This window comes from Chiloscyllium punctatum, chromosome 15, assembly GCF_047496795.1.
Source record: "Chiloscyllium punctatum isolate Juve2018m chromosome 15, sChiPun1.3, whole genome shotgun sequence".
Classification (NCBI taxonomy): Eukaryota; Metazoa; Chordata; class Chondrichthyes; order Orectolobiformes; family Hemiscylliidae; genus Chiloscyllium; species Chiloscyllium punctatum.
The window spans coordinates 88,618,112-88,640,458 of NC_092753.1; positions in this window are offsets into that span (position 1 = coordinate 88,618,112).

The following is a 22,347-nucleotide window of genomic DNA, read 5'->3' on the forward strand; positions in this document are numbered from 1 at the left end:
TGGTAATGAGGTCACAAAGTCACCAGCTGAAACAGGAGGGATCAAAGAGTACAGATAAGAAAGTTGAAGTGGAATTAGCAGAGATCCTGCTTGATCAGATATTTGAGACAAAGCAGGAGCAGATAGATGACAATGCAGATATCTTTAACTGAGATAAATTAATCGAGTTACAGCAGAAAGATGAAAATAAAAAGCAATTGTATCAAAAGACATACACAGAGAAGGAATCCAAATGTATCCCTGGGTGTTGTTCCCTTAAAAATGATATCTTAATGAGGAAATGGAGACCATCATTTATTCAGGCAGATGAGAAATGGGCAGAAGTTCACCAAATCGTATTGCCCATGGGGTATAGGAAGGAGGTGTTGCGAGTGGTGCATTGGCTAACACTTGGGGGTCATTTAAGAGTGAGGAAAACACAAGCTAAAATACAATAACATTTTTACTGGCCAGAACTGCACAAAGACATAGTTGAATTTTGCCGGACGTGTCATACCTGTCAGGTAATTGGAAAACCCCAGACAGTTATAAAACCCACACCTTTAATAACTATTCCTGCATTTGAGGAACCTTTTACAAAAGATATAATTCATTGCGTAGGTTCCCTACCTCAAACAAAAAGTGGGAATCAGTATTTGTTAACAATAATGGATGTGTTGACTAGATTTCCAGAGGCCATCCCATTACGCAATATCACAGCTAAAAGGATTGTAGAGGAATTACTCAAATTTTTCACTAGATACAGACTACCCAAAGAGACACAATCAGTTCTAGGGTTCAACTTCACATCAAAATTGTTCAAAGAAGTTGTGGACAGTTTACCAATAAAATAATGCAAATCTAGGGAGCACTAGAGAGGTGGCATCAGACATTAAAGACCATGTTGAGGGGCTTGTACTCAACACTATCCAGATGATTGGGATAAGAGACTTCCATTTGTGCTTTTTGTGATCAGAGATGCACCAAATGAATCGACCAAATTCAGTCTATTTGAATTAGTTTTTGGGTATGAAGTAACAGGACCATTAAAATTGATTAAGAAGAAATTGGTAATTCAGAATTCAGAGACCACATATTTGAACTACGTGTCAAACCTTAGGGGACAATTAACTAGAGCTGGGGAATTGGGTAGACAGCATTTAAAAGTATCACCGCATGCAGTAAAACAGGAAGCAGAAATGAAATCAAAAATTTGCAAATTTGCTATCGGAATAAGGTATTAGTGTTACTTCCAGTGATTAGTAAATCTTTAAAAGCAAGGTTTAGTGGACCTTATCAAGTCAAAAGGAAACTGAGTGAGGTAAATTACTTGATAGGGACTCCAGAAAGAAAGAAATCTCACAGAGTGTGTCATGTGAATATGCTCAAACAGTATTTTGACAGGGAAGTGAAGCAAGAGGAGAATGTGTTATTGATTACAACACAGAGGGAAGAACCATCAAATTAAATTGGACAATGAGGAAGTTGTCAAAAATTGGGATAAATTATTGAGTTACCTACCTGTGGAAAATCAAAATGACCTGAAAGAGTTATTACTATCACACAAGGAGATATGTGGAAATAAACTGGGAAGTACTAACCTAATTGTGCATGATGTAGATATAGGAGATGCTGTTCTGATGAAGCAACATTCTTAAAGGCATAACCCTCTAACGTTGGCACAGGCTCAAAAGGAGATTGAACGCATGCTCAAAGACGTCATAATTGATGTGAGTTACAGTAACTGTAGCTCACCCATAGTAATGGTGCCAAAACCAGATGGTAGTCAACGGTTATGTGTGGACTTATCGCAAAGTCAATGCTGTTACAAAGACTGATGCATATCCAATTCCACATTGGAAGACTGTGTTGAGAAAGTGGGACAAGCAACTTATTATTCTAAGTTGCACTTGCTCAGAGGATACTGGTAGGTACCTTTGTCAGAAAGAGCAAAGGCAATTTCAATTTTTCTAACGCCGAGTGGACTGTATCAGTTTAAAGTCATGCCATTTTGCATAAAAAATGTGCCAGCCACATTTCAGAGACTAACCAATAAGGTCAGTGCCCAATCACCCAACTGTGTCATTTATATCAATGACCTGGTAATATTTAGCCACACATGGAAGGAACATTTACTATGTTTATCAGAATTGTTCGATCAACTTTGGAAGGCAGGTTTGCTGATAAACCTGGCTAAAAGTGAATTTGCCAAAGCCCAAGTCACCTCCCTGGGCCATATTAATGGACAGGGACAAATGGCCCCACGAAATGCAAAAACAAAGGTAACTGGGGAGTTTCCCACACCATTGGCAAAAAGAGCATTACTACAGTTCCTGACGCTGAGTGAATTTTATCGAAAATTTGTATAAGATTTTAGCTGCTCCACTCACTGAATTGCTAAAGAAAGGCAAGATGATTCAGTGGACAGCGGACTGTCAGAAGGCATTGAACAGCCTGAAAGCTGGGTTAACCACTGCCCTGATGTTACCCACACCTAATTATGCAAAGCCATTCAAAGTGGCTATCGATGCAAGTGATGTGGTTTTGGTGCTGTGCTCTTGCAAGAAGATGATGATAAGATAGAAAGACTAATCAGCTATTTCTCCAGGAAGTTGACCATTCATCAGCAGAAATATTTGATGTTTGAGAAGGAGACTTTGAGCTTGGTGTTGGCATTACAACATTTCAGTGTTTATGTGACCAGCAACATATTTGAGACAAACATATACACCAATCATAACCCATTGAAGTTTATGGGGAAACTTAAGGACAAAAATGCTAGATTGTTTAGATGGAGCTTGTTGTTACAGCTAATCAGCTTAAAAATTGTGCATGTGGCAGGAAAAGAAAATGTGATTGCTGACACATTGTTGAGACTTGAATGAGAAACAGGTGTTCGGTGGCAGGAGTACAACAGACTGACACAGACTGTAATTGTGCGTGTTTGCACATTTACAGTCAATATAATGTAAATGTGTATGTAGAGTATGAACAATTTTTAAGGGGTTTTAAAATGAAGTCATCTTTGGATGTTGATGTTTCATTTTTTTAAGGGGAGAGGTGTGACAAAGCTGCTCCTTTAACAAGTTTATGCAGACCTTGGCTTTTATTTTTCAGAGAGGTCATAAACTACATAAGTTCTGAAATCTCTGGGGATTGTAGGGTTTTACAGCCAATTTGTGTACAAATAACAGATACTGCCTCAGGCAGAAGGCTTTCAAGTTTAAAAACAACACACGTACAATGAAAAGGGAGTGGCCAGTTCTCCTAGCTCAGCTTTTCTCTGATTTGTTTTTTTTTGTAACAGTACGGTGGAAAGCTGCTGGAATTCATTAGCAAGCTCAGGTTGGGTCTCTGTGTCTGACTTCAATCCTGTAAGAACTTGTTTAATTTTACCTTTTGTGCCAAGGGGTGTTTATCGGGATTGTTGCAAGTATTTTTGAACAGTACCATTCAGTGGGATGATCTATTGGGTTTTCAGATAGGATACATTATTCAGTATTCTGTTTTCTGTTCTTTGTGTTTAATTCAATAATCTCGTAAATAAATTCTGTTTTGTTTAAGACTAAGTGATTTGATCAGCTGATTCCCTCCTGGAATACCCACTGTACTCCTGTTTAAAACAGCTAGCAAAATTAGGGTCTGGCCTAACTTCTTGAAAGGTTTTATGGAGGGGGGGTGGGGGGGTGGTCAAGCCTGGTATATAACAATGATATAAGACTCACTGCCCCCTTATCTCCAGCTAAAAAAATCTCCATGTAGCCTACCTTGTTCACAAGAATACATTAGTGAAATGTATCTTTCTCATTGAACTAGAACATACTGTACAGAAAATTCTCCTGAATGTAATCGGGGAGCTCCTGCTCTTTCCTGCACTTTACATTAACTATATTCCCAGTCTATATTATTGAAGTCTCCCACTACACCTTGTCAAAAAACTTATTGAACTTCTGTCCACTTTCACTGCAAATTTATTACTCTGTACATTTCCCTCCAGTTGCTGACCAATAGAATACTTTAACTAATGTAATTACTTGGTTCTAGACAAATAGATGTTGCCCTTGATTGTTTAGCTTCCCTACAGTGTGGAAACAGGCCCTTTGGCCCACACTGACCCTCTGAAGAGTAACCCACCCAAACCCATTCCCCTCTGGCTAATGCTCCTAACACTATGGGCAATTTAGTATGGCCAATCCACCTGACCCACACATCTTTAGACTTTGGGAGGAAACCCACACAGACACAGGGAGAATTTGCAAACTCCACACAGTCACCCGAAGCTGGAATTGAACTCAGGTCCCTGGTGTTGTGAGGCTGCAGTGCTAACCACTGAGCCACCATACTGCCCTTGCTCTGAATATCTTCTATCTGCAACATTGCAATGTTCTTCTTAATTAATACTGTTATCTCTCCCTATCCTGAACATTATGTTTCCTGAAATATTTTATCCCCAGTCCTGTCTTTCTTTGGTCCAGGTTCCGACATGGCTATCTTCAGCTGTGTGGTGAAGCCACCATAGACACAACATCAAGTCTTCTAAATTGACAGGCAGCCAGAGAAATCAGGGCTGATGGAAAATTGGCCAAACTAAATTAAGCAGCGTTCAGCACCTATTGATTGCACAGAACAGTGGAAACCAAAATCAGACAGTTCACAAAGGTTTAGAAAGAACCAGTTACAGCCAACCCAAAGGTGGTATGTTGGAGAAGCATTGACTTTCTGGCACCTTGACTGCCTGAGTGTCTGCACTTTACATCTCCTTAGCATGGCAAGAGTGAAGGGTGTTAGCAAAGCCAATTGGATGACTTGAACCCTGCTTGTGACCCCATTGGCCAAAGGCCACCAAACATTCTTAAAGGTCTGGAGCAAGGAGGACTTTTTTAAAACCCACCCGTGGAAGAAGACATATGGATGCTTCCATAGACTATAGGAACTAGATAGTTAACATCCAAGATGGCAGCAGAGTAGGACTCTACATCAGAGCTCACCTGCTACAACTGCCTATCTTTCTTTTCTTGTTTCTTCCTCCTTTTCTCACTTTTCTTTTTCTTTCTTTTGGTTCTCTGATCTTTGGAGCTTGGGTGTGGAGCCAGCAGTGACAGCATCATGGCTTCACTGATATCCGGAGAGGTGCTGGGGTGAGACGGCTGATGTGGCAGCAGCTGGGGCCCAGACAGGGCATGATCGGTGGCAGACTGTGGCGAACAATGTTGGCAGTGGCAGTCTGTCATGAAGTGGCAGTTGCAGCCAAGGTCTCGTGAGCAGCGATGAAGCCTGGTGTGCCTGATCGAGGTCATCAGTAGTTGCTGGGGTTTTAGACCAGTGCAGGGGAGGGAGCACCCTCTTGGGGAAAGCCCAGCGAGGAACATCTGCAGGCCCACTGTTTAAGAAAGACTGTAATGTTTGACTTTTTAATTTCATTTCATTATTTTTTGCTTCTACACTAAGAACACTGTAGTGATGCACTCTTAACTTATTTTATAATTTTTCTACTTCTGTTACTAAGATTTTGTACCTAGCTATTTTGTATCTAAGATACAATCTTTGTACCATATGTGGCAAAATTGTACATTCTTCACTATGCTGTTGAGCCCTGTACTTGAGTACACATGACAATCAAACCTACATCTAGTATAAAGGCACAGCAGGTCAGGCAGCATCTGGGGAGCAGGAAACATTGGGCAAAAGCCCTTCATCAGGAAACATTGATTCTCCTGCTCCTCAGATGCTGCCTAACCTGCTGTGCTTTTCCAGCCCCACACTCTTGACTCTAATCTCCAGCATTCCAATGAAGGGCTCCTGCCCGAAACGTCGATTTTCCTGCTCCTCAGATGCTGCCTGATCTGCTGTGCATCTCCAGCACCACTCTTAATCTTGACTCTAATCTCCAGCATCTGCAGTCCTCACTTACATCTAAATCTAATCTATGTCTTGTTAAAATTTTATACAACATTGGTTAGGCCACAGATGGAATACTGTGAACAGTTCTGGGAAGGATGTGATTGCACTGGAGAGGGTGCAGAGGAGACTTAACAAGAAGTTGCCTGGGATGGAAAGTCTCAGTTATGTGGAGAGACTGAATAGGCTGTGTTTGTTTTTTGCGGAGCAAAGTCGGCTGACGGGGCATCTGATTGAGGTATACAGAGTTGTGAAAGGCACAGACAGAGTAGATTGTGAGAATTTCTTCCCCATGTCAGACTTGTCTAAGACCAGAGAGCATATATTTAAGGTGAGGAGCAAGTGGTTTAGTGAAGACCTGAGGAAAAGTTTTTTCACCCAGAGAGTGGGAGAAATATGGAACGTGCTGCCTGAGAGGGTGGTGGAGGCAGGAACTCTCGCTACATTTAAGAAGCATCTGGAAGGACACGTAAAATGCCATAGTATAGTAGGCTATCGACCAAGTGCAGATAAATGGGGTCAGTGTAGATTAGTGTTTGTTGTTTGGCATGGATATGGTGGGCCGAAAGGCCTGTTTCTGTGTTGTATGACTCCAGGATGTTTTTATGATCAAAGTTTAAAGCTGAGGAGATAGATTCTTGACTAACAAGGGAGGCTGAGGTTATTATAGGCAGATTCAAGGGTGCAAATAGTCAACTCCTGCTCCAGAACTGTGTGCTTGCATGTTCACATAATGTTATTTTTATAATCTGAGAGTGATGAACGATTTGTTGTCCTCTGGTATTACAGATATGGGATAAAAGGCTATACAGTTAGGTCACAGATTGTCCGTGATCTCATTGACTGGCAGAACAGTGAGTGGTGAAATGGTCTACTTCTGTCTCGATTCTTTCTAAATTCAATCCAATCAATTACTGCCCCTTTAGCCAACTCTCACTCATAAGCAAACACCAACTATACCTTCAAATATTCAACATATTCAACAATAACCTGCCCACCAATGCTCAGTTTGAGTTCTGTAAATCTCTAGACCTCATGGCAGACTTAATGCAGATATGGAGAAAAGAGCTGAATTCCAGAGGTGCAGTGAGAATGAAGGCCTTTGTCTTTAAAACAGTATTTGTCTGAATATGGCATCAAGGAACCCCAGAAAAAACTGAAGTAAATGGGATTCTGAAAAAAAAACACCTTCTGTTGTGTTATCTCTCAGTCAGTAGGTCAGTCTAGCTTTATGACATACTATATCTCAACAGACAATGAAGAGACATTCTCATGATGACATCATTTTGTGATGTGACATTAAAAAAGGTCTCAAACACTATCTTTACTGGGATCAGATTAGATTCCCTACAGTGTGGAAACAGGCCATTTGGTCCAACAAGTCCACACAAACTCTCCAAAGAGTAACCCACCCAGACCCATTTCCCTCTGACTAAGTACTGAACTCTATGGAGCAATTTAGCAAGGCCAATTCATCTGACCTGCACATCTTTGGACTGTGGAAGGAAACCAGAGCACACAGAGGAACCCCACGCAGACACAGGGAAAACATGCTAACTCCACAGTCACCCAAGACAGGAATCGAACCCAGGTCTCTGGCACTGTGAGGCAGCAGTGCTAACCACTGAGCCTCTGTGCCACCCAAAACATGACACACTATTGCTTTGTCGTAAATCTTCAGCTTTCTGTGAGCCCAAACATGTCGATGTGCCTGTGTCGTGTCAGTGCATAATAGCCAGCTGTTAGAAATGTCTGTCAGATTCATCAATACCGCATGATCTATTCCTTGTTTTTATGTTACAAGGGATAACATAAACATTGTTGTGTCAGGAAAAAATATCCTGCTAGATACAAAACAGGCATCACCTTCCAATCTTGTCAAACGTCATCTCACCAGAACTCCTGCCCTGCACAAAGTGATGCACTCATAATCCTTTCCTCACTGGCTCCCAGGTCCCTAAACCTCAGACTTAAAATTCTTGCCCTTGAACCTTAAACCACATTGTTGCCTCCCCGAGTCCCATAATCCCCTCCACAATTTGTCTGTTCATCATAAGCTGCACTTTTGTTTATAATTTCCCCACTCCCTTCATCCCACCATATGCAATCATTTATCAGCTAACTAGCTTCTATTCAGGAATTCCCAGTTTTAACCCTTCCAAATCTCCTCCCTTAAGCTGCTCTTTAAAATTCACTTGTCGATTAAGCATTTAGTCACCCCTTCTAAATCTATTTCCTTGGCTCCATTTTCATCTTATCTCCTTCCAACTCTCTGAAGAACTTCATATTACTTTTCATGATAATGAGGCAGAAGTGGGTACTGCAGATACTGGAGATTAGAGTCAAGATTAGAGTGGTGCTGGAAAAGCACAGCAGGTCAGGCAGCATCCGAGGAGCAGGAAAAATTGACGTTTTGGGCAAAAGCCCTTTATCAGGAAATGATAATGAAGGGCTTTTGCCCGAAACATCGACTTTTCCTGCTCCTCGGATGCTGCCTGACCTGCTGTGCTTTTCCAGCACCACTCTAATCTTGACACTTTCCATGATAACAACCTGATGTAAACACAAGTCGCTGTAATAGTTCACCCATTGTGCAGTGAAAGAACATGAGACTGTCTACAGTTTAAAGAAAATCAATAAACGTAGAACAGAACACAAAAAAAAATTAAAACCAAAAGAGCTGCAGATGCCGTAAATCAGAAACAAAAACAGAAATTGCTAGAAAAGCCCAGTAGGTCAGAGCAGGACTTATACACTTAATGGTAAGGTCTGAGGGAGTGTTGCTGAACAAAGAGACCTCAGAGTGCAGGTTCATAGCTCCTTGAAAGTAGAATCGCAAGTAGATAGGATAGTGAAGGTGTTTGGTGTGCTTTCCTTTATTGGTCAGAGTATTGAGTACAGGAGTTGGAAGGTCAGCTGTACAGGACATTGGTTAGGCCACTTTTGGAATATTGCATGCAGTTCTCGTGTCTTTTCTATCGGAAGGATGTTGTGAAACTTGAAAGGGTTCAGAAAAGATTTACAAGGATGTTGTCAGGGTTGGAGGATTTGAGCTATCGGGAGAAGCTGAATAGGCTGGGGCTGTTTTCCCTGGAGCATTGGAGGCTGAGAGGTGACATTATAGAGGTTTATAAAATTTTTGAAGGGCATGAATAAGGTAAATAGACAAGGTATTTTCCCTGGGTTTGAGTCCAGAACGAGAGGGCTTGGGTTTAGGGTGAGAGGGGAAAGATATAAAAGGGACCTACGAGGCAACCTTTTCACACAGAGGGTGGTACGTGTATAGAATGAGCTGCCAGAGGAAGTGGTGGGAGGCTGGTACAATTACAGGATTTAAAAGGCATCAGGATGGGTGTATGAATAGTAAGGGTTTAAAGGGATGTGGGCTAACTGCTGGCAAATGGGACTAGATTAGGTTGGAATATCTGGTAGGCATGAATGAGTTGGACTGAAGGGTCTGCTTCTGTGCTGTACCTCTATGACTCTATGATACTAAGTCTATAAGACCATAAGACCATAAGACATAGGAGTGGAAGTAAGGCCATTCGGCCCATCGAGTCCACTCCGCCATTCAATCATGGCTGATGCGCATTTCAGCTCCACTTGCCCGCATTCTCCCCGTAGCCCTTAATCCCTCTAGACAACAAGAACCTATCAATCTCGGCCTTGAAGTCATTTAGCGTCCCGGCTTCCACTGCACTCCATGGCAATGAATTCCACAGGCCCACCACTCTCTGGCTGAAGAAATGTCTCCGCATTTCTGTTCTGAAATGACCCCCTCTAATTCTAAGGCTGTGTCCACGGGTCCTAGTCTCCTCGCCTAACAGAAACAATTTCCTAGCATCCACCTTTTCAAAGCCATGTATTATTTTGTACGTTTCTATTAGATCTCCCCTTAATCTTCTAAACTCCAACGAATACAATCCCAGTATCCTCAGCCGTTCCTCATATGCTAGACCTGTCATTCCAGGGATCATCCGTGTGAATCTCCGCTGGACACGTTCCAGTGCCAGTATGTCCTTCCTGAGGTGTGGGGACCAAAACTGGACACAGTACTCCAAATGAGGCCTAACCAGAGCTTTATAAAGTCTTAGTAGTATATCTCTGCTTTTATATTCCAACCCTCTTGAGATAAGAGACAACATTGCATTCGCTTTCTTAATCACAGACTCAACCTGCATGTTTACCTTTAGAGAATCCTCGACTAGCACTCCCAGATCCCTTTGTGCTTTGGCTTTATTAATTTTCTCACCATTTAGAAAGTAGTCCATGCTTTTATTCTTTTTGCCAAAGTGCAAGACCTCGCACTTGCTCACGTTAAATTCCATCAGCCATTTCCTGGACCACTCTCCCAACCTGTCTAGATCCTTCTGTAGCCTCCCCACTTCCTCAGTACTACCTGCCTGTCCACCTAACTTCGTATCATCGGCAAACTTCGCTAGAATGCCCCCGGTTCCCTCATCCAAATCATTAATATATAATGCGAACAGCTGTGGTCCCAGCACCGAACCCTGCGGGACACCGCTCGTCACCGGCTGCCATTCTGAAAAAGAACCTTTTATCCCAACTCTCTGCCTTCTGTTAGATAGCCAATCCTCAATCCATCCCAGCAGCTCACCTCGAACACCATGGGCCCTCACCTTGCTCAGCAGCCTCCCGTGTGGCACCTTATCAAAGGCCTTTTGAAAGTCCAGATAGACCACATCCACTGGGTTTCCCTGGTCTAACCTACTTGTTACCTCTTCAGAAAATTCCAACAGGTTAGTCAGGCATGACCTCCCTTAACTAAATCCATGTTGACTTGTTCTAATCAGACTCTGCTCTTCCAAGAATTTAGAAACCTCATCCTTAATGATGGATTCTAGAATTTTACCAACAACCGAGGTTAAGCTGATTGGCCTATAATTTTCCATCTTGTAGCATCCATGGAGTGAAATTAGAATTAATGCTTTTGTACCAGACTCCACCACTTCCTCTGGCAGCTCATTCCATACACGCACTACCCTCTGTGTGAAAAGGTTGCCCCTTAGCTTCCTTTTAAATTTTTCCCCTCTCACCCTAAACCTATGCCCTCTAGTTCTGGCTACCTCACCACAGGGAAAAGACCTTGTCTATTTATCCTATCAATGCCCCTCATGATTTTATAAACCTCTATAAGGTCACCTCTCAGCCTCTGACACTTGAGCTTGTCCTGATATGTATAAGATGAGAAACTTCACAAAAAGTGTCTTCTCTCAGCAAGACAAAAACTCACCTTTATCATAATTCTACAGCCTGAAGAAGGTTAATTCTCATTGTGTAGTCTGTGTGAATGTGTTTGTGTGCATATCTGTCTTTCTATTTTTGGATGCCTCTGTCAGTGTGTGTCTGTGTGCACATTGTGCATTTGCTTATGTGTCTGTATGTCCGTGTTCATATATGTGTATGTCTGTAGTGTTGTGGATGCATGCGTGTATGTATTTGTATCTAAGTAAGCATCACTGGACTTGAAATGTTAACAGTTTTCTCTTCACAGATACAACCAGACTTGCCAGGTTTCTCCAAAAACTTCAGTTATTTGTTTTTGATTTGTTTTGATTTATTCTTGTCACATGCACCGAGTCACAGTGAAAAGCATTGTTTTGCATGTTAACCAGACAAATCAAAAGTATATCAGAGTTCCGGAATGCACAATTCTTTGTTTTATTTTGTTTTTATCATCAAAACATTGGTGGTTTGGGGCAGTAGTTAATTGCTACAAAGTACAGACTTAAACAATCACTTTATAGCTGATTGAGAGAACAATCAAAAATATTGCTACAGTACAAAGGTATTGCATAATTAAGTGGCAGCACAGAAAGCTAAAGAAAAATTATCACTCAGAATATTGAACAAGAAAAATACTTTCGTTTCTTGCTAATTCTTATTGGCAGAGGTTTATTAGTATATTGCTATCTCCCGAGAATAAGAAGAAAATACTCCAATTGCTGGAAATTTGAAATAAAAATAAATACTCAACAAGTCTGGCTGTAATTGTGGAGAGAGAAAGAGTTAATGTTTTTCGTCCAAAATGACTCTTAGAGTCATTGAGTCATAGAGATGTACAGCATGGAAACAGACCCTTCGGTCCAACCAATCCATGCCGATCAGATATCCCAACCCAACCTAGTCTCACCTGCCAGCACCCGGCCCATATCCTTCAAAACCTTTCCTATTCATATACCTATCCAAGTGCCTCTTAAATGTTGCAACTGTACCAGCCTCCACCACTTCCTCTGGCAGCTCATTCCATACACCCTCTGCGTGAAAAGGTTGCCCCTTAGGTCTCTTTTATATCTTTCCCTTCTCACTCTAAACCTATGCCCTCTAGTTCTGGACTCCCCGACCCCGGGGAAAAGACTTTGTCTATTTACCCTATCCATGCCCCTCATAATTTTGTAAACTTCTACAAGGTAACCCCTCAGCCTCGGACACTCCAGGGAAAACAGCCCCAGCCTGTTCAGCCTCTCCCTTTAGATCAAATCCTCAGATCCAGGCAACATCCTTGTAAATCTTTTCTGAACCCTTTCAAGTTTCACAACATCTTCAATTCCCGCCTCAGGCGACTGACTGTGTGGAGTTTGCACGTTCTCCCCGTGTCTGCGTGGGTTTCCTCCGGGTGCTCCGGTTTCCTCCCACACTCCAAAGATGTGCAGGTCAGGTGAATTGGCCATGCTAAATTGTCCGTAGTGTGAGGTAAGGGGTAGATGTAGATGTAGATGTAGATGTAGGGGTATGGGTGGGTTACGCTTCGGCGGGGCGGTGTGGACTTGTTGGGCCGAAGGGCCTGTTTCCACACTGTAAGTAATCTAATCTAATCTAATCTTTCCGATAAGAAGGAGAGCAGAATTGCACGCAATATTCCAAAAGTGGTCTAACCAATGTCCTGTACAGCCACAACATGACCTCGCAACTCTTGTACTCAGTACTCTGACCAATACAAGAAGGCATACCAAAAGCTTTCTTCACTATCCTAGCTACATGCGACTCCACTTTCAAGGAGCTATGAGCCTGCACTCCAAGGTCTCTTTGCTCAGCAACACACCCTAGGACCTTACTATTAAATGTATAAGTCCTACTAAGATTTGCTTTCCCAAAACGCCGCACCTCCATTTATCTGAATTGAACTCCATCTGCCACTTCTCAGCCCAGGGACCCATCTGGTCCAGATCCTGTTGTAATCTGAGGTAACCCTCTTCGCTGTCCACTACACCTCCAATTTTGGTGTCATCAACAAACTTACTAATTATACCTCTTATGCTCACATCCAAATCATTTATTTAAATGATGAAAAGTACAGGACCCAGCACCGATCGTTGTGGCACTCCAATGGTCACAGGCCTCCAATCTGAAAAACAACCCTCCATCACCACCCTCTGTCTTATAACTTTGAGCCAGTTATGTATCCAAATAGCTAGTTCTCCCTGTATTCCATGAGATCTAACCTTGCTAACTAGTCTCCCATGGGGAACCTTGTCGAACACCTTACTGACATCCATATAGATCACGTCCACCATTTTGTCCTCATCAATCCTCTTTGTTACTTCTTCAAAAAACTCAATCAAGTCTGTGGGACATGATTTCCCACGCACAAAGCTATGTTGACTATCCCTAATCAGACCTTGCCTTTCCAAATACATGTACATCCTGTCCCTCAGGATTCCCTCCAACAACTTGCCCACCACCAATGTCAGGCTCACCGGTCTACAGTTCCCTGGCTTGTCTTTACTGCCCTTCTTAAATAGTGGCACCACGTTAGCCAACCTTCAGTCTTCCAGCACCTCACCTGTGACTATCGATGATACAAATATCTCAGCAAGTGGCCCAGCAATCACTTTCCTCGCATCCCACAGAGTTCTAGGGTACACCTGATTATGTCCTGGGGATTTATCCACTTTTATGCAATTCAAGGCATCCAGCACTTCCTCCTCTGTAATATGGACATTTTTCAAGAAGTCACCATCCATTTCCCTACATTCTATATCTTCCATATACTTTTCCTCAGTAAATACTGATGCAAAATATTCATTTAGTATCTCCCATATTTTCTGCAGCTCTACACAAAGGCTGCCTTGCTGATTTTGAGAGGCCCTATTCTCTCCCTGGTTATCCTTTTGTCCTTAATGTATTAGTAAAAGCCCTTTGGATTCTCCCTAAGTCTATTTGCCAAAGCTATCTCATGTCCCCTTTTTGCCCTCCTGATTTCCCTCTTAAGTATACTCCTACTGCCTTTATACTCTTCTACAGATTCACTCGATCTATCCTGTCCATACCTGAAATATGCTTCCTTCCTTTTCTTAACCAAACCCTCAATGTCTTGATTCATTCAGAATTCCCTATACCTACCAGCCTTTCCTTTCACCCTAACAGGAACATACTTTCTCTGGATTCTCGTTATTCATTTCTGAAGCCATCCCTTTACCTGCAAACATCTGGCCCCAGTCAGCTTTTGAAAATTCTTGCCTCATACTGTCAAAATTGACATTTCTCCAATTTAGAACTCCAACTTTTAGATCTGGTCTATCCTTTTCCATATTATTTTAAAACTAATAGAATTATGGTCGCTGGCCCCAAGGTGCTCCTCCACTGACCCCTCAGTCACCTGCCCTGCCTCATTTCCCAAGAATAAGTCAAGTTTTACACCTTCTCTAGTAGGTACATCCACATACCGATGCAGAAAATTTTCTTGCACACACTTACCAAATTCCTCTCTACCTAAACACTTAACACTATGGCAGTCCCAGTCTATGTTTAGAAAGTTAAAATCCCCTCCCATGCCCACCCTATTATTCTTACAGATAGCTGAGATCTCCTTACAAGTTTGTTTCTCAATTTCGCTCTGACTGTTGGGGGGGGGTCTATAATACAATCCCAATAAGGTGATCATCCCTTTCTTATTTCTCAGTTCCACCCAAATACCTTCCCCGGATGTATTTCCGGGAATATCCTCCCTCAGCACAGCTGTAATGCTATCCCTTATCAGAAATGCCACCCCCCCTCCTCTCTTGCCTCCCTTTCTATCCTTCCTGTAACATTTGTATCTTGGAACATTAAGCTGCTAGTCCTGCCCATCCCTGAGCCATGTTTTTGTAATTGTTATGATATCCCAGTCCCATGTTCCTAACTATGCCCTGAGTTCATCTGCCTTCCTGGTTAGGCTCCTTGCATTGAAATAAATGCAGTTTAATTTATCGGTTCCATGTTGTTATCTGCTTTGTCCCTGCTTGTGCTGACTGTTTGACTTGCTTCTGTTCTCAACTGTACCAGTCTCAGATTGATCTCCCCTCAATATCTCCCTGGGTGACAACTCCCCATCACCACCCTCCCACCCCCACCCCACCTTACTAGTTTAAATCCAGCCGTGCAGTTCTAGCAAATCTCCCTGCCAGTATATTAGCCCCTTCCAATATAGTTGCAATCTGTCCTTCTTGTACAGGTCACTTCTACCCCAAAAGAGATTCCAATGATCCAAAAATATGAATCCTTCTCTCATACACCAGCTCTTTACCCATGCATTCACATCTGCTCTATTCTCCTATTCCTGCCCTCACTAGCTTGTAGAACTGGGAGTAATCCAGATATTACTACTCTCAAGGATCTCCTTTTTAAATTTCTGCCTAACTCTCTGTAATCTCCCTTCAGAATCTCATCCTTTTCCCTTCCTATATCGTTGGTTCCAATGTGTACAATGACCTCCTGCTGGCCCTTCTCCCCTTTGAGAGCATTCTGCACCGTCTCTGAGACATCTTTGGTCCTGGCACCAGGGAAGCAACACACCATTCTGATTTTTCACTACTGGCCACAGAAACACCTGTCCCTACCTCAGACTAGAGAATCCTCGAACACAATCAATCTCTTGGAACCCTTCATTGCACTAGCGCCAGTCTCAATACCAGAAACTTGACTGTTTGTGCTACATTTCCCTGAGAATCCATCACCCCCTACATTTTCCAGCACAGCATACCTGTTTGAAATGGGGACAGCTACAGAAGACTCCTGCACTAACTGCCTACCTCTCTTACCTTTCCTGGAGTTAACCCATCTATGTGACTGTATCTGGGACTTTTCTCCCTTCCTATAACTGCCGTCCATCACATCCCCTTGTTCTTGTAAATTCCTCACTGCCTCTAACTATCTCTCCAACCGATCCATTCAATCCAATAGGATTCGCAACCAACGGCATTTATTGCAGATATAATCCTCAGTAACCCATAAACTCTCCCTAAACTCGCACATCCGACAAGAAGAGCATATTACTCTATTAAAGGCCATTTTTGCTCATTGACAATCTACAGATCCAGAAAATAGCACCATCTTATTCCCCTACAAAACACTGCTCCAGGTTAAATTAATACTTATGGCTTATATTTTTAAGTTTAATAAAGAGACATAGCTCAATAAAACATATAATCAAGAAAGAACCCCCTCTATGCACTACTGCAGACTTACCCTAAGGCTACACTTAAATACTTACTTCTGTTTCTGTGCAGTGACCTCTCCCAAACAGGTTCCTCCAAGATCAGTTGTGAATTTTACTGTTTGTTAATTTTCCCAGACGCATTTCAATGTCCAGTGATACATGAATTCAAACAGCAAAGGCAGTAACTGTGCAGGTTCACTGCTCTCTCAGTTTCTTTCTCTCTCTCTCTCTCCTGCACTGACCTCACCATTTGCCTCCTTTGTCGGTTTCTCTCCCTTTTAAAACTGCTGTTGTTTTGACTTTTCTTTCTCCAAAGTTCCAAATCAATGCAACAGCATATGAAACAGTAATTGCTGCTCCGGGAATTCGGGGAAATCACCTCCAACATCTAAAATACCTTTAAAAAGGAGCAGTTGTTACAGCCAGAAATTTTTCCTGTCCTCTATCTTTAATTACCCAGAATCCTCATTAAAGTGATGGACTTTATGCTCGAGATAAAGGTGAGGAGGAGCATGTGAAACAGGAGACAACGTCAGGGAAAGGCTAAAGGATGAGGAAGATTAGAGACAGTAAGTCATATTGAATATGAAATATTAACTCTGTTTCTCTACCTCCTGGAAGGATATTGGCAGAGATGTATCAGCATATCACCATCTGTAATTCCCCTACAGGGAACACACCAAGCTTCCTTCACTGTCTCTTGGTCAAAATCCTGGAACTCCCTCTTAAGCAGCACAGTGAGTGTCCCTACACCAAATCTCCATCAACTCCCACCTTCCCAAGGGCATTTAGGGTCAGGTATTAAAAGCTGCTGTTGCCAGCAATTTTAATATTCCGTGATCAAATAATAAAAAGGTTAACACTTTCCTTCCTTCCTGAACTTTGGTTGGATTTATGACAATACGAATCAAGAACGTGGTGCTGGGAAAGCACAGCAGGTCAGGCAGCATCCGAGGAGCAGGAAAATTAATGTTTCGGGCATAAGCCCTTCATCATTCTCCTGCTCCTCGGATGCTGCCTGACCTGTTGTGCTTTTCCAGCACCACACTCTCGACTCTGACCTCCAGCATCTGCAGTCCTCACTCACTCACTTTCTCGTTTATGACAATATGACAAGTTCATTGTCACTTTTACTGACAACAGTTTCATTTCCAGATTGTTTTAACTAAATTCAAATTCTCAAATGCAGTGGCGGAATGTGAACGTAAGGCTGCTACTGGTGCAAATTTGTTGAGAAATTTTCTGGATTTGATCCTACTTGACACATAATTCATCAATAAAATATCAATCCAAATATTAATTCAAACTTTTTATACACTGTAATACCTGTTCTTGGCTGTTCATCTGATGGATGTCAGTGTATACGCAATGTCTGTGGTAATTCAGGATTTGCGCCTGGTGATCTACTGCCATCTTTTGGACAGTCAATGCAATACTTATTAAAAAATCGAAAGAACTGCGTTTACTGTAAATCAGGATTTTATTCTGAGGAGACGTTGAGTAGGTTGGAGTTGTACTTGTTGGAATAAAGAATAATCAGAGCTGAGCTTATTGAAACATGTAAGATTCTAAGGTGATTGATATGAGTAGATGCTGAAAGATTGTTTTCTCTTGTGGGAGAGTCAAGGACCAGCCGGCACCGTCTCAGAGTAAGAGTAAACCTGCACCCTGTTCCCCGGCCAACATCTCTTGTCTCTGGCTCACTGCAGTGCTCCAGCAAAGCTCAATGTAGGTTGGAAGAACAACATCTAATTTTCCACGTGAGGATCCTGCAGCCATCTGGACTCAATATTGAGTTCAGTAGTTTTGGTGCCTGAACTCTGAGTCCCTGCCACATACGCCAGGCCTTATTATTACATAGCCTGGCATTAGACACTACCTATTGTTAGCCAGCAACTGTCTCCATTAACAGCTATTCACCCTCCTTTATTTGTTCAAGTCTTCTCTCTCTTTGGGCTCTCTCCCTACCTACCATTTACTTCTTATCCTCTCCCACCCTGTCTTCTGCATATAAACCAACATTTTCCTAGCTACCATTAGTTCTGAGGAAGGGCCACCTGACCCAAAATGTTAATTTCAGTTTCTCTTCAGAGATGTGCCAGACCTGCTGAGCTTTGCCAGCAACTTCTGTTTTTGTTTGTGAATGCAATGCTAATATAGACTTTCATTTGATCTCTTTAACTGCAGGTATATTTATTTATTTAGCAAATGCAAATCTTCAGAACCAAGTGATTTCTGCCACATCCGCTGAGTTTATTGTGATGAGTCTGCCGTTTAGTCTGTAAAGGGGACGCAATTATTTCTGTCTCTCCACAAGTGCATAAAGAGTTTGTACTGAGACTACAGTTGACTGTGCAGGGCCCCCTGGCTGGCCTTATACTTGTTTAGTAAGGACCATTCTTGTTTTTTAGATTAGATTAGGTTCCCTACAGTGTGGAAACAGGCCCTTCAGCCCAACAAGTCCACACCGAGGAGTATCCCACTCAAACCCATTTCCCTCTGACTAATGCACCAAACACTACAAGCAATTTAGAATGGCCAATTCACCTAACCGGCACATCTTGGGGCTGTGGAAGGAAACCCCCGCAGACACGGGGAGAATGTGCAAACTCCACACAGACAGTCACCCAAGGGTGGAATTAAACCTGGGTCCCTGGTGCTGTGAGGCAGCAGTGCTAACCACTGAGTGTTCAAAACCTGCCTTTCAATACATGAGGTTTGCTACAATGAATTTCTATGCGACTTTCTGTGTTTCCCATTCTTTAATCCAAAGGACACCTGCTGATGGATTTTGCTCAGGAATTTTGCTCCATAAGGAGCACTGAGTTGGAAGGCAAATGGAATGTGGAACATGGACATACCAGAGTGGATTAAAAACTAAACTGTATTAGAGGGTTGATGTTATTATTACTATATTATAACACTATAAATGTCATTACATTTAATAGTGGACACCTGAAAGCTAGTTACAAGTTGGATGCCCAGAACAGATTGCAAATCTGGAATCTAATTGATAGGTTCAGATGGTTTAATATAGAATAATGGACAGCCTGGAAACTAATGAGGCATTCAGACTACTTGTATATAAGTAACAATCAAATGTGAATGAGCTACAGGCTATAATCAAATTCCAGGGTTTTTTAAAATTCAATAAACGCACAAGTTGATTTTAAATAAAATTAAATGTTTTAGAGTTACATTACATACTTTGAGGAAAGACATTCTGGCTATTGAGGGAGTGCAGCGTAGGTTCACGAGGTCAATTCCTGGAATGGCGGGATTACCTTGCACTGAAAGACTAAAGCGACTGGGCTTGTATACCCTTGAGTTTAGAAGACTGAGAGGGGATCTGATTGAGACATATAAGATTATGAAAGGATTGGACACTCTGGCAGCAGGAAACATGTTTCCGCTGATGGGTGAGTGCCGAACCAGAGGACACAGCTTAAAAATATGGGGTAGACCATTTAGGACAGAGATGAGGAGAAACTTCTTCACCCAGAGAGTGGTGGCTGTGTGGAATGCTCTGCCCCAGAGGGCAGTGGAGGCCCAGTCTCTGGATTCATTTAAGAAAGAGTTGGATAGAGCTCTCAAAGATAGTGGAATCAAGGGTTATGGAGATAAGGCAGGAAGAGGATACGGATTAGGAATGATCAACCATGATCATATTGAATGGCGGTGCAGGCTCGAAGGGCTGAAAGGCCTACTCCTGCATCTATTGTCTATTGTCTATTCTAAGAACTTGTTAAAAAGCGTGGTGCTGGAAAAGCATAGACGATCAGGCAGCATCCGAGGAGAGTCAACGTTTCGAGCATAAGCTGGACTCTGATCTCCAGCATCTGCAGTCCTCACTTTCTCCTAGATTAGAGTGGTGCTGGAAAAGCACAGCAGGTCGGGCAGCATCCGAGGAGCAGGAAAATCAACGTTTCGTGCAAAAGCCCTTCATCAGGAATAGACTTTCTCCTAGTTGATTCTAAGAACTTTTGCACACTAGAAGCTTCAAAGAGGATTCCCCAACTTAACCATAATGTTACTGTGGAGTCACTGTGGTTCACCGCAGAAGACAAGCACCAGGTAATTTATAGGATCTATTGGAAGGGTTGGGGCTGAGGAGCTGGTGGAGAGCAGATGATGGATTTACTCCCCTCATACAGGACAGTACTGCATGTGCAAAAATGTTCGATTGCCGCCATCTGGTGGTAAATTGATCACATTGAACGTGGTTCAAAACATTCACAAAGAATTTTTCGTGCGTCTTTCAACAGCGTCCAAAGAGTTGCACACCTGACTAGTCATGCAGAAAAAAATGTTTTGAGCTCAGTTTTGAGCGTACCAAGGGGATTGATGCCAGCACTGCCCTTTAATTGAACAGTTTTCAATCTGAAAGTCTGTCTGTCGGCTGGAGAGAATGGACTTTTGCATAATGAAGCCACCTTCTTCAAACTGAGTAAAGGAGACCGCCATCAAACTCTTTCACTGTTACCCCTTTCCCATACCAACTCGTCCTGCTGTATTTGAGGTAAGATTAGGAATTCGGGAAAACAAACGTTCTCAGTAATCTTCAACAAACAAAATGTCACATAGATAAACGAAATACAATTATTCATTGTAAGCATTAAGAAAATGTCCAAGTGGTCTGAAGTCTGTAAACTAAGCATCCTCAGATTGTGCTTATTTCAGTCTCCAGCTCACATCTCTGTACTAGGTCAATATAGACACTAAGTGAGAACTCTGGCTCTCAGATGATAGGTAAAAGATCTTGCCAGATTTAACCTGTTTGCTTACATTGGAATCGTCAAATGCTTTGGGTTTCTACTTACTTATAACCGTTCATCTAAAACACCTTAAGTTAACTAAAACCAAAAACAAAATGACATGGGTTGATGACAGGACGGGAGTGTTGGGATCCATATGTGGTTTAAACGCGCCATCTGCTGGGATGATTTGGAGATGCCGGTGTTGGACTGGGGTGTACAAACTTAAAAATCACACAACATCAGGTTATAGTCAAACAGGTTTAATTGGAAGCACTAGCTTTCGGAGCACTGCTCCTTCATCAGGTGGGGTAAAGAAAGAACTGCTGGAAATCTGAAACGGAAACAAAAATTGCTGGAGAAACTTAGCAGGTCTGGCAGCATCTGTGCAGAGAGAAATAGAGTTAATTAGACTCGAAACGTCGATCCTGCTTTCTTTCCACACATGCTGTGGTTTCATTGTTTCATTTTTAACTGGGGAGTAGAAAATAACATAAAAATGTGTTTAACTCTGTTTCCATCATAAATCTACATTGTGGATAAAACACGTTGAATAGGTGGAGAGGTTCACTTGGAAGGATTTTAAACTTGGTCGCATTTGATCCTTCAGTTGCTTTATTGTGAGAATTCCCTGGGGAGGGAATCACTGAACAAACGTGTAACTTTGTTTTAATTTCAACCTTTCGTTGTCATTACTGAGCAGCGCCCACACAAATCGCCTTCCAAAGTGGCGAGCTGTGGCCAGAGGCATGAGGTTTGACTGGGCGGGCCATGCACAGCTAGTGAAAGAACGCCGAGCTGTGAAATAACCCCTTACCTTAAAATCAAAACTTGACTGGAAAGGGCAGGCGCTGATTTGGAGAATCGCATGAAGCGCTCACATATCAGTAAATACGGTACCAGGAGGCCGCTCAACCAAGAAGTGCTCTTACATTACACCCTCCCCACTCCTGCCCCCGTTTTAATCGATTCTTAACTAACGCCTTGATTTTATTTTAATTGTAAAGGGTTAATCCACTTCTATTAACATATAGAAACAGAATTAGGAAAGCGAGAGCTAATCAGTCCTCAAAAAAATACAAAGAAGAAGTGATGGTTTGTGTTCAGATATTTAATTATTTTTTGTTGGGAAAGCAGAGATAAATTCATTCGGGCGGTTCAGATAGTGAAGGCGTGGGCGGATTTACTGTTAAGGCGGAGAGGAGAGGAGATGCTGGTTTCATTGTGAATATCGCTGACAAACTGGGAAGTGCAGTCAGCGTACAGAAACCTAATTGC